This window comes from Euprymna scolopes, chromosome 20, assembly GCF_053919585.1.
Source record: "Euprymna scolopes isolate OS-2025 chromosome 20, ASM5391958v1, whole genome shotgun sequence".
Taxonomy (NCBI): domain Eukaryota; kingdom Metazoa; phylum Mollusca; class Cephalopoda; order Sepiida; family Sepiolidae; genus Euprymna; species Euprymna scolopes.
The window spans coordinates 45,750,627-45,764,695 of NC_136501.1; the positions used below are offsets into that span (position 1 = coordinate 45,750,627).

Below are 14,069 nucleotides of genomic sequence, written 5' to 3' on the forward strand. Positions count from 1 at the left end.
CCGCATCAAAGAACCGTGATTCAGCGAACTTTCTGATTGTGGGTGATTATATATATATATATATAGAGAGAGAGAGAGAGAGAGAAAGAAAGAGAGAGACAGACAGACAGAGACAGACAGACTAAGATTAAAATCAAGATGTAATGATACTAAAATTTATATTAAGGATCCTTACTCCAATTATGATCAAAATTACATTATTTTGAATCGAGAAATTGAGAATTGTCTAAATTTATTTAAACCTAAGGGATCTGAAGAAGGAATAAAAATTCAGCGAACATTGGTTAATTATCATAACTTAATAAAAAATATTTTAAGAAACCTCTTTCAATGCAAACGTGATACATTTGAATTTGAGGTTGCATCTATATTATATCGTTTGGAAATTTTTATTAATTGGCATCTAATTGTCTTATATATAGAGAGATAATTTTCGACTATCTGTCCGTCAATCATAATCTTGTTAAAGGTAATAAACTCATTGTGGAATGCGTTTTTGCAATATCAGAAACAGATATGTTGCTGGGTGCTCAGTTCACCCAATTTTGGCAGTTGTCCCGTCAAACATAAAAAAAATCCACAACCATTTTTGTCACATCCTAAATTGAAGTTGGATGCTATAGCACAGTAATCAACGATATCAGGATGCGGTATATTCACCAGTTTGCATGAAAATTGGCCAATGAGAAAGTTGTATCAACGTGAGTATCAACTCCATGAACGGAGACAGGTGGAAAACATTCAAAGACGCAAACATCAGCAGGCAAGGTTTTGGTCTCCCCGTTTTTGAAAGGCGCGAGGTAATTTGTTCATCAGTTTTGCTGGGAAAGGAAGAACCATCAATAGTGAATGTTATATATCATTGTTTTCTGCTTTTGAAGGAAGAAATTGTTCAAAATAAATGGCTACACATGAAGAAAAAATATGATCTTACACAAAGACCATTCATCTTGTTACACGTCGTTCGATGGCAAAACTACATGAATTGCTTCTTCGATCACTAAATTTTTCAGGTCTAGACCCCGGTGATTACTCGCTGTTTGTAAACGTAAAAATTATTATTTCAGTAAAGAGATTATCCCCCATGAGAAAATGTTATCCGAAACTTGGGCGTATTTTGAAGTGGCATCGAATTGGAATCATTGTATCATCCTAGAAGGAGTTGATCTAAAACGTCAAATTTTTATTAAAAGTTTAGTAACATTGATGACGGGTTTATAAAGAGAAAAATTATGGACATTTATTTGGAGTTGAAATGTTACATTTGAAGGAGTACGCTGTTGATGAATACAGTCGAATTTTTGCCTAAAAGTTATTTTATCAATTAGGCCGGGAACTTATTGAGTGAATTTTTACATATACCCATTTTTATAGAAATAGATGAACATAGGTATGTGTCCGTGTGTGCGTGTTAGGTCTGCTGATATTAATTTACGGTTTAAGAAAGGTGCAGCGCAAGCAAGCTACTGTAATGCTTTCAGAATATAGGAGTCAGGAAAGCTATCAGCGTTTCGTTAATTGAATTATTTGTAAATTTGATGAGACAGAAGAAAAAGAAAAAGAAGAAGGGGGAGAGGGAGGAGGAGAAAGAGAGGAAGGTATGAGGAGGGTGGTAAACAGACGAACAAGGATGGGAAACAGAAGAAGAATAAGGAGGAAGAAAAGGAGGAGGGGGAGGACGTAAAGGTAGCAGGAGGATGGAAAACAGAAGGAGAAGGATGGAAAACAGAAAAATAGGAGGATGAAGAGGAGGAGGATGAGGAGGAGAAGGAGGGGAGGCAGGCGGAAGAAGGAGGAACAAGGAGAAGGAGGAGTGGAAAGAGTAGGTGAAAATGGGATGGAAAACAGAAGAAAAGGAAAGCTAGGAAGCAAAAGAAGAAGAAGAAGAAGAAGAAGAAGAAGAAGAAGAAGAAGAAGAAGAAGAAGAAGATCAACAACAATGGAAACAAGCAGATGGGAATTTACCGGCGCGTTAAATAATTATAACTCTCGGCGATAATAAAGGCGGTGAGCAGTCATCCGTTGATCTATTACAATCTGCGAATTATTCGTTTATCGGGATATTTTGTAATTAATACTCTTTATTTATGTCCATTCTACGTGACTCTCCCGCCTTTGTTTATGCATTTTAATCCTATTTTTATATATTCGAGCTTAAAAAGAAAAAAAAAAACGTGCACTGGTGTAATATATCATGGCACCGGATTTTTCCATTTTACCACCAGGATCTAAACGGATGTCCGTTGATTATAAAATCAAATTTAAAACCAAACGAAATCAATTATAGTTTAAAAAAACGAATGCTGTTTTGCCCGTTTTTTAAATTCTTATTCACCGCAAACGAGACACAGTGCGACTTAGACGGAAGGGTTTACTATTTTTGGACTATATATGTAAGTACACTATGTAGGGAGTGTAGCAGCGAGATGTCTGTTCACATTGCAGTTAAACTTCTGCATGTTAGTACAGTCAGGGAAGCAAGAAACAGGGAGGGAATTCAAAAGTCTAGTGGACCGAGAGAATAAACTATTAGAATAAAGGCTTCCCCACATCTAGAGAAATCAACAGTGAAAGGGTGGAATTTTGTTGCTTGTCGGGTTAATCAGGAGCATTTACGTTGAAGAGACACAGGTGCTATGGGTTCGCTGGAGCACATTTCATTAAAATACTTATAATACACACAGGGATGCAACATTGCGGCGATGGGACAGGGGTTGGAGTTTGGTTGATAGTGGGCGATCTATTAGAGTGGAGATGCTTTTTTTTTTTTTGACCCTGTGTTATTAGCGGTGGATGCACCAGATGTGGTAATAATACTCTATGCATTGGCAACCTGTGGCTTTATAGGATATTGTCAGGTGAGAGTAATTTTCTAGCAGGTAAAAGAAAGCTCACCTTATTTGCAGCAGCCTTAGCAACGTCTTCAATCAATTTGCTTTGCTTTACGCATGAGTCACACAGCTACGTACCCAGGAAATGGAGCTATGGAAATTGAAACCGTGTTATGAGATAAGAATGAGAAAGAAACAACCTTAGTAAAAGTTAGTGTAAACAATTATGCTAGGGTAAAACAGGGCCGAGAAGGAAAAGATAATGAAATAGCAAGGTCTTATGTACGATATGAAAAGAAACTGGAATTGTATGAAGATCGCTATCATTCCAGTAATTATAAGAGCAACTGGACTTATGAAAAAGAATTTCTAAAACTATTTGGCAAATATACCCGGTGAAAAAAGTGCAAGAGAGATTCAAACAATTGTACTTGAAGGGACGATTAATATCTTTTAAAAGATCTCTCGGTTGGAATGTATGAAATGTTTGGCAGCCGGAAGGATGCGTCCATCCCAACTATAACAAAATGATAAGAAAATTGAAAAGTTTTACCCGAGGATGTAATTTAATGCTAAGGATATATTGCCAGTTAAATGATTATGAATATTATGAGAGGATTTAAAATGGTGAGTGGAAAGAATACCATCTGATGGCTTGTCACAAAAGTTTACTGATATTAGATTTCAATTTTGTAGCCCCGAGGAAAACAGTTGGGTGGAAGAAAGGGAAATTTGTTGCACTGGTTTATTACAAGATAAAACTAGAGATTGAAGTTCGGTCGAGCAGGTTTCGTTGAAAAATTAGTAACGAGGCGATTACGAACAGAAAGTATTATTTCCTGCCTAATTTGTGAAGTTGATTTTTAACTTTGTCAAGGTAAGAATGAATGCTATGTGTCGCACTTCCCCTGTCTTGGGATCTATCTTACTCTTATATAAGTAAAAGACTGCATCAGGTGGCAAATATTTTCTGAAATCGTAGAATGATGCAAACATTTGTCCATCAACTTTAGCAATGGTTTTGATCATGAGTGTAACATGTGTAATGGTACTCACGTAAGCCCAACACGCTGTAGCCGAGTACGTCGCAAGGAACAGAAGACAAGTAACAGCATCAAATCCGTTGCCAAGGTCGCTGGAAAAATGGTGAGATCCTTTTATGGATCCAGTAGATATCTCACTGCTCCTGCAATTCTCTACCTATATAAGCGCCAGTTACGTCCAAGGTTGGTTTACTGTTGCCACATCTGGGAAGTAGCTGATAGGAAGACTTTATCTTGCTTTGACAGTGTTCAAAATAGACTTCGTAGCCTAGTAGATGTCCTTTTCTCTTCCCTTCGACCTCTTTCTCACAGAAGAGACGTTGTGAGCCTGTCTCTGCTTTCTCGTTATTTTCATGGCAAGTGCTCACCTGAGCTTCAATCTATGATCCCCTCCAGCCAAACTTTCACGAGAAACGCTCGCCTAGCTGAAAACACTATCAATAATTTCCCTTAAACCTAAACGTAGATTCCATGAACAATGTTTCTTTCTTATAACTTCACACATGAGGAACTCTCTTTCGTTTTCCTGTTTTCCAGCTTACTACAAAATGGTCGTCTTCAAGTCCAACATAAACAAATTCTTGATGAACCGTCCCCCTAAGTAATCCAATTTACCAAATTTCCACTACTAACGATTACTATGATATTGTCCCATTGACTACTGTACACTCTTCTAATCTTATCCTCGAGTGGCTCCTGGATCTTGATAAGTCCTGACTTTTATGTAAAAAAAAACTAACTGTGCCTAAATCTAAACGCAGATTCCATGAACAAAACTTCATTCCTAGAACTGCCCGCCTGTGGAACACTGTTCCCCTGGCTAACTTCCCGGTTGAATACAGCATGGTAGCTTTCAAATCCAACGTAAAGAAATTCTTGGTGAGTTGTCACCATAAATAACTAAATTCTACCCAATTTACACCATTAACGATTACTACACTACCGCCTTACATTCATTAATCCTTATCCTCGAGTGGCCTTTTGCCTTGATAAGTGGTGACTCCCAGGTAGAAAGAAAATAACTCGACTAACTTTTTCGTATTGTTACAACGACATTTATTTGCGCATTCTTTCATTTAATCGTGCTCCTTCCCTCTGACCTCTGTCCTCTCAAACGTCAATCGGTCTGTGCGCACATTCTTTTTTATTTTTATTTTTCTTAAGGTGACGTCATTTCACATACAGCTAAGCATTTGCAGACAGCTGAATACTCTGTTGCACACCTTTATATGCTGAAAAAATTTTTTTAAAGAATTTAAAACCTGCCCCGGGGCAAATAAAAAAAGAAAAGAATCAATACTCTTTTACATGTGAGCGTATCAAAACAATGGCTTCCTAAAGGAAAGTGCAATGAATTTTAACTGAAGCAAAAAGAAAATCCGATTGTTAGTGGTGGAATGGGGAGAAGCTTAGTTTTAGAGGTATTAAATATAACAAACAACTTTTTCTCATTACCTAATATGCCTCAGATTAGAAGAGAGAAAACCATTAAGATCTTGAGACACTAATGCTCTTCAAAATGCTGCCATAGAAGGTGTGTTGTATATCATCAAATATATCCGGAACATGGTTTGGAAGATCATTAATGAAGATTAGGAAGACCGCTGTCGTTATAAATAACTAATTTTATAGACCTATCAAAAAGAAAGCGTCCGATGGTTACCAAGACATTGGCAGATATTCATTAGCTAAGTTGCTAAAGCGACCTTTTCTGCCAGAGACTATCAGTGATCTTTTCTATAACAAAACTCAGAAACATGGCTCCCACCGTGCGATTCACTGATCCTATAACAGTCAGCACATCAGCAGGTGATCGTGCAATAGGAACTTCATACTGCTTGTCGCTAAATAGATTGTACGCGTTGAAATGATTGACAACTTTTAAAAATTATCCATGATTCAAACAACTGGAGAATAACGCAAAGAAGAAGACTGCTTACCAATATTGGTAAATGCTGTAGAAACTGACGAAAATTTCCAAAGAAATGGAAAACCTCTAATATATTAACACTCTTTATTATCTACCAGAAATAGGTGTACGTTATACCACGAGGGCGAAATAATTTGTTCGTTTGGAATAATTTATGAAATAATGAGATAATTTTATTGATGCGATATGACACTAGAATAATATGCATCGTTATTGCGTGGTGCTCATCCATCCTATTTCAGGAATACATGAACTCTTCCAGATACTATGTATACAGCTACGACGAAGTCCCAAATGGATTAGACAAGTGAAGATTTACCACTTCATTTGAAAAAAAAAGGAAATATTGAAATATTAACTCAATTCGCGTGTTCAAAATAAATCAATAAAAACATAACATGTTAGTCGAAATAGCAAGAATTTAAAAAATACGAAAAATATAAAACTCCAACCGCTATATATATATATATATATATATATATATATATATATATATATATATATATATATATAAGTGATATTCTCTGTGTCTGTGTGTATATATTTTCCTACAAAACTACTCTGCCAATTTTCAGTCTACAGACTCGAAATTTGACATAAGGGGTATTGAGATTTGGGAAAATCTTTTTAATCGGTTTTCGGTCAGAAATTTGGCTGTTAAGGGGTCAAATTTCAACGATTTGATCTTGAAAACTATACCAAACTCCTCCGCCAATTTTGGGTTTAAACACGTGAAATTTTAGATGTAGGTTTCTGGGACATGAATCAAACGTTTTCACTTGATTTGAACCCAAAACAATGCATGTAAATGGGTCAAAATTGGGATCAAAGTTTTTAAAAAAATTGACCTCTCAGCTAATTTTTGGTTTAAACATTTGAAATTTTACATAAAGTGTATTCAGACATAGGGCAAGCTTTATAATCGCTCTTTTTAGTCGGAAATTTGGCTACCAAGAGGTCAAAATTCAAAAGATTTGACCTTCGTGGTCTCTAGTAAACTATTCAGACAATTTTGGGTCTAAACATTTGAAATTTTACATAAACGGTATTCAGACATGTAGCAAACTTTTTAATCGGTTTTTGGACGAAAATTTGGCTGCCAAGAAGTCAAAGTTGAAAGAGTTGATCTTTGCAGACTCTACCAAACTCCTCCGACAATTTTGGGTCTAAATACTTGAAATTTTAGATGTAGGTTACCTGGACACGAGTCAAACTTTTAAATATATATGCATATGCAAATAAAGTTATGAACAGTACATAGGGCCCGAGCAAAGCAGGGCTGAATTGCTAGTTTTAAATAATTCTAAATAAATTTCATGGCATTTAATCATGCTGCTTATAAATTTTCAGGCATGCTGTTTATTCTTCACTATGTCTTCATAGCAAACGATTAAAAGCTGGTACTAAAATATGTCTGCAAATGTGTAACCAGAATATTTGTATAAATAATGATCGATACTAAAGAAAGAAAGGAAGGAAGACGCAAAGCAAGGGAGTTAAAAATTCACCCCCTACTAAGAATAGTAGGTTTTTAATCTCTTATGTCATTCACTGAACTCCGCAGCCGTACCCGTCAGCCCCGGGCAACACTGCGTGAAAGCCGGAACACGAGCTGCGAAAGAGATGTTCATTTCCAGCCTTAGTATTCTCTGGAAATAGGTCTTTTATTCCGGGAGAAAAACTATCGGAACCAAGAACTAGGTTGTATGATTAACAATCAATGGAATCAATAGTTCCTCACATGGACGCGAAAGAAATCGAGACATTGAAATCCGTGTACATATATATATATATATATATATATATATATATATATATATATATATATATATATATAACCATATGTGTGTGTGCATGCGCGCGTCTTTTACTAGCTTGTATACATTCCCTGACTCTTTTATTGGTATCTGTATTGGCCAATATTTGCATATCTGCCTAATTTTCTTTCTTTCGCTTTCTCCCCCCCCTTCTCTCTCTCTCTCTCTCTCTCTCATATATATATTTGAAGAGGGTTAAAGAAGTATTAAAGGCTCCTTTAATTTTGGACCTATTCAGATGTGTAAAGCTCAACAGACACTGTGGAGCTTAAATATAATGATAGCATTATAGACAAGACCAATACATTTATTGATATACGTACATTTATTTGTCGATGTAATAAGAAAAAAACTTTAATTGTTTTTTATATGCTCTTTAAACCAAGGTATTTCGAAGTCTAATGCTTCTTATAAGAAGAGGGGCTAATGGGCAAGGTTGCAAACATTTCAATGCGACATCTAACTAAGGTAATAATTGAGAGAATATTAGTGTGTCTGGTATATAGGAGGGTGATGGACGAGAGACGTGGAGGGCGTATCTGGGGAGGTTAAACTAATGTAGGTTAATTTTAGAAGACTGCAGCTATGAGGATCAGAGAAATAGGAGGATAATAAAATAGGGGCACGATAGTGACGATATGGAGGAAAGACACAAAGTGACGGGCTGTGTAATGGGGTAAAGGACATCCAGTGAGCCAAAGGATTAGAGCAAAGGCATTAAACGAATAAGGATCGTTAAAGATGATCCAGCGGTACACATAGCTCACAGCATATAACACCTCTCCTAAGTACAGTTCTTCTTTATTACATCGAAAAATAAATCTATGTATAACAATTATGGATTTGTCTTGTCTATAATGGTATGTACACACAAACACACACAGACACACAGACACACAGACATATATATATATATATCAAAAACTCCAAATCTACAAGAACCTATTAACAGCAATAACTCAACTACCAGATTAAATAATAACACCAACTTAAATCAATCTACCGATCAATTACTAATCAACCCACCACATAATAATCCAACAATAGACCTAACGGAAAATAATCACAATAATCAAGAGGTAATATATATTGGTTCCACATCTGGCCCAATAAAACATAGAATTTCAATGCACAAACATTCTTTTAAAAATAACTCTCTATCAAACCAAACTACTCTATCCAACTATATTTGGCAACTAAAAAATAGCAATATTTCTTTCAACTTAAAATGGCAAATAATTGAGACTTGCAAATCATATAAACCAGGAGATAAATTTTGTGCACTATGTACAAAAGAAACCCTAAAAATTTTAAAATATGAAGATATAAAAAATACAACCAAACTAGTAAATTCAAGACACGAGCTTCTGACATGTAATCATAAACGTTGGTTTAAATTTAATAAATATAAACCACCTTAAATCATTAAAAATTACTCATTAGTAAAAATAGATTACAATTTTTTTTTTAAATAAATTAAGTTAGACCAATTACCTCCCTTAGACCCGTAAATCAAATAATAAATAAAGTCAATAATACATGACAATTATCTCCCCTTAAAAACTTGCAAAATAAATACTCTCTCTATATATATTAACTGTAGCGTCTTTAAATCAAAATACGCTAACGGAAACAATTTACTGCACGAGCGTCACCCTTTTAAAATTCATCATTCAATAAAATAAAAAGCTATAGCAAACATCTAAATGACTACTTTAAACACAGTTCCTGATTTCAAAAAAAGAAAAACTAAAAGGTAACTATCTCTATATATTTTTAAATCAAATTTATTATGTAAATTCAAAAATATATTTTTTCTACTCATTTCTATCTATAACCTATATTAATTTTCTTATAAATTTTAAATCCAAACCTTTTATTTCAATTTTTTCAGATTCATCTGCTTTTAATGCTAGGTTTATTTATGGTGTCTTTTAAATTCAATAAAAATCCTCCTAAATTTGCTGATGAGGAGACCGTCCTTACCAAAAAACTATATATAATTGTTCTACATAACTTCATGTATACCACAAATAAAAAGCACGGATTTCCGAAACGATCGTACAGATAATTGACTTTGTTGTTGTTCCTTCTTATGAAACTGATTTTTAATTTAATTAAAATTTGATTTTTAAATTTTAAAAAATTTTTTTAAATTTTTAAATTGAAAATCACTTTACTTAATATTGAATTAGCTCTAGGACATTTAACTATCGAGCTTATTATATATCTAAATTACAACGAGCATTTCCTGTATTTTAATTAAACTAGTAATTTCACTGTTACATTAAAATACACTTAGCTCTTTAGACTATTATTCTAATCTCCTTTAAATTATATATATATATATATATATATATATATATATATAATCCATTTATCTAGTGTTTCCTTTTCAGATTAAATATGCTTTTAATTCATTTCAAAGTGTTTTTTAACATATTTTATTAACTGTTTGCTCATATATATATATATATATATATATATATATATATATATATATATATATATATATATATATATCTTTTATTAGGGGTAAACAGTTACATATGGTCGCTACAAATAGCCATCTGTTTCAGTCAAAGAGACTTCATCAGGCAACCTGGAACCTCACGACGCAAAAGAAAAAAATGGAAAAATGGCTATTTGTAGCGACCATATGTAACTGTTTACCCCTAATAAAAGAAATATTCCGCTCTTTTTATTGAGCACTATTTAACAACCTCGTTGTCTTCATTAGTTTTGACTTTTGAACACATCTGAATCTATATATATGTATGTATGTTTGTGTGTGTGTGTGTGTGTGTGTGTGTGTGTGTGTGTGTGTGTGTGTGTGTGTGTGTTAATGGTAGTCTGCATTGCATTGCTGGTAAAGGAATATATGGAAGTTTTAAAAGCCAAGAGCAGTGCGGAAAGGACCGGAATCACAAGAGTAAAGAAACGAAAAGCAAACAAATAGACGTGTAGGTTCGAGTAGAGAAATGACTAATTATTTATTTATTTAATTATCACTCCTCACCTTATTACATAATTAATTTGCACTCAATTCGTTATTCGCCAACGGAATACAAAAATTTAAAGTTTTTTCCTTAATACGTGTTTTGTTTTTTAAAGAATCATGTATAAATGTATCTCTATCTCTACTGATATAGAAATATCACTTTGTGTGTGTGTGAGTTCCTTCCTTATAGGTTCCCAAACGGCTGAGCTTATACTTTGCAAATTTCACACAAAGCTAATTTATATGTTTGACAGTGTTCTTATATATGTTCACTCCAGAAATTCATCTGATAAGTATTAAAAATCGAAATAATTCTGCCCTAAAAATAGCTGTTGTTGTTTTTTTTTGTTTTTTTTGTTAGAGATAAAAAATAATTTTAAAGGAGCATGTCTATATGTTACATCAGCAAGGGAGATAATAAAATCTTAGCAAATTATCTATTCTTTAAAAAAAAAACACCCAGAATAATTGACATCTGGAGGAGCGCCTCAGTGACATAGCATTCTACTACGGATCGAATAACCTCACGTTCAAGCCGGAACGTACCTCACCATTTTATTTTAATTTTTTCTTATTAATGAGTTCAATTTATGATAAAAGAAAAGGTACAACTTAAAATCGCCGCAAATCATTTTCTTTCCTGCATATTTAAAAGGTAAACATAAATCAGAAGTGGCTCTTCCAGGGCATTCATCGTCAAGCCTAAATATTAGCTGACGTGATATTGTAAACAAATAGAGGCGGAATTTGATGAACGAAATTATTGTTATTATCTTTTTTATTTATTTATTTATTGCAAATTAGTCCACCGGGTATATTATGCCTCGTAAAATATAATATTCAATGGAGCATTGATTCTATAATAATACATACGCAATCTGCGTAAATTAAAATATCATATTTGAGCGTATTGTATGATCAGTCAACACCAGGCGTCCGGTTAATATATATATATATATATATATATATATATATATATATATATATATATATATGTATATATATATATATTGGTTTTAGTGTTACATGTAGCCAACATATTTTCTCATTACCCAATATGATTATAAGGAAGAGAACCAGCAAAATCTTAAGACACCAATTCAATATTTAATTATAATGGGGTCGTTATGCTACTATATTATAATCATCTGGGAAGTAGACTATGGAACAATCTTCCACAGGCCAGCAGTTCTATGGGGAAGAAGCTTTGTTCATAAAATCTGCGTTTAGATTTAGACACAGATAGAGAGTGGGGGAAATCGTTGATAGTGGTTGTAGTAAGTTGAATGATTTGTGAAGGTTTAGCAAGTCTGGGGCCATAGATTGAAGCTCATACAAGCACTTGCGGGTCTGCCGCTGCTCTATCGTTACTTTCATGGTAGGTATTCGTGTTAGAGAACAGTCGCCTGTTCTTGTAAGTAAGTAAAAATGAGATAGGATAGTCCGAGAATTCGAACCTGGGAAGCTAGGTTTGGAATTAAAATTCAGGAGAATTTCGATCATAAGTTTAAAATAAATGATACAAATATGTTATTGAAAAGGAATGTGTTGTTAGTAATGTTATTGAAAAAGGAATTTGATGATTCAATTCTGTTTATGAAAATGAAATTAAAATAAGGAATTTGAAACGAAATAAAAAAAATGATGAACATATTTGTAAAAGAGGTTAGTCGAAAATTAGGTTAGAAAATTCTTCTTTGCAAGCATGTGTGGACGATGCACGTGTTTTTGTCATATTTTAGACAACGTGAGACATGTCAGGCCACGGGATCGATATGCACGTTGTTTGGTCATGCAATGACGTCATGAGTAAGAGATGAGTTCTCAATATAGTTAGAGCTTTAGAAGAGCAGTCGGGGGAGTCAGAGAGAGAGAGAGAGAGAGAGAAAGGGGGTCAGTGCTGGGATAGGGTCGGACAGACAGAGCTGACATCCACCTTGAAATCGAAGGTAGAAGTTGAAACTATGTAGAAACTTTGAATTCCTTGATGCGAAATCATTGACCGGTCAAAGAAATAAAAGGACGTCTTCACCATTTTGTAGCAACTGTCTTGTGTTATGTCATTCAACAACAAAGATATTGTGAATTTGTATTATAAGAACTTTGTGTATAAACTCATCTAAGAATATGTCTCTATCATCTTAAGAATGTGCCTCCCTCTTAGTATCAACAAATAATGAATGTTCCTTCATTATCATAAAAGACTGAGAATCATCATCTCAAAAATATATGTGTTAAAGAAAGATAATGTTTATAGAAACACTCCCGGAACTGTCAGAGCTGTATAAATATCAATCTTTATCTATCTATCTATCTATCTATATATATATATATATATATATATATATATATATATATATATATATATATATAGATAGATAGATAGATAGATAGATAGATAAAGATTGATATTTATACAGCTCTGACAGTTCCGGGTTATATATATATATATATATATATATATATATATATATATATATATATATATATATATATATATATATATATAACTACTTCATTTATTCGCATAAATTTAATATACGAAAGTATAGAGTTATGCGTAAACTTTAAGTATTTACTTCAAAAGTGCTCAATACGTAGGTAGAGCTAGTTAGTAATTTATAAAATATGTGTCAGTGATTTTTACGGCGGGCTCGGCGTCCTCCGTGACGCTCGGGTCCGGGTCGGTTTTCTCACGCTTAATCGCCATATATATTTTATAAATTACTATATATATATATATATATATATATATATATATATATATATATATATATATATATATATATATATATATATATATCCCTTTCATCCAAATCGTAATACGTCTCTATTAAAATGTACCCTCTTTCTATATACGTGATATATCTGCACACCAACAAGAACACTCTAAGACGAACACGCAACAACAAATATATAACATCTAATAAGACTATACATAACATTCGTCTGCGTTTCAATATATGTGCCCTCTTAATATTTTTCACAAAAAAAACACGCGTCTTGTTTAATTCTAAAATGTCGAGCTCTTTAAAAAAAATCTAAAGGATCAAGATATTTGTTTCTAAATGAGTATCTATAAAGATATACGGCATAATCACGTTGACACACCGGTTCTCGTCAGATCACCGAAGTTAAGCAACGTTGAGCCTGGCTAATACCAGATCGGTGACCATTTGGGAATTCTAGGCGCTGTATGTGCTCTCCGCTTATCTCGGCATTGTTTCCAGTCGTCTTGTACCTCAACTTGCCACTGGTATGCAACAATGTTGACTCAGGAGAGGCGTGGTTAGAGGTTGCGCAAGTCTTGCCACACAAATTTCACGCGCAGGCACCCTTACTGTGGGTATCCATAGTCTGTCAAGACTGATGGAAGCCTTCATAAAGAATTAAGATAGTTTTTTATTTTTTTTATTTTATTACATTTTCACCCCAAACAAGGCAAAT

The 14,069-nt window shown here is 33.7% G+C and overlaps 1 pseudogene; it reads left to right on the forward strand.

Annotated features, from left to right (window-relative positions):
* Positions 1-13,706: 13,706 nt before the first annotated feature.
* On the forward strand, positions 13,707-13,823 carry LOC145241698 (5S ribosomal RNA; annotated as a pseudogene).
* The last annotated feature ends 246 nt before the right edge of the window (positions 13,824-14,069 follow it).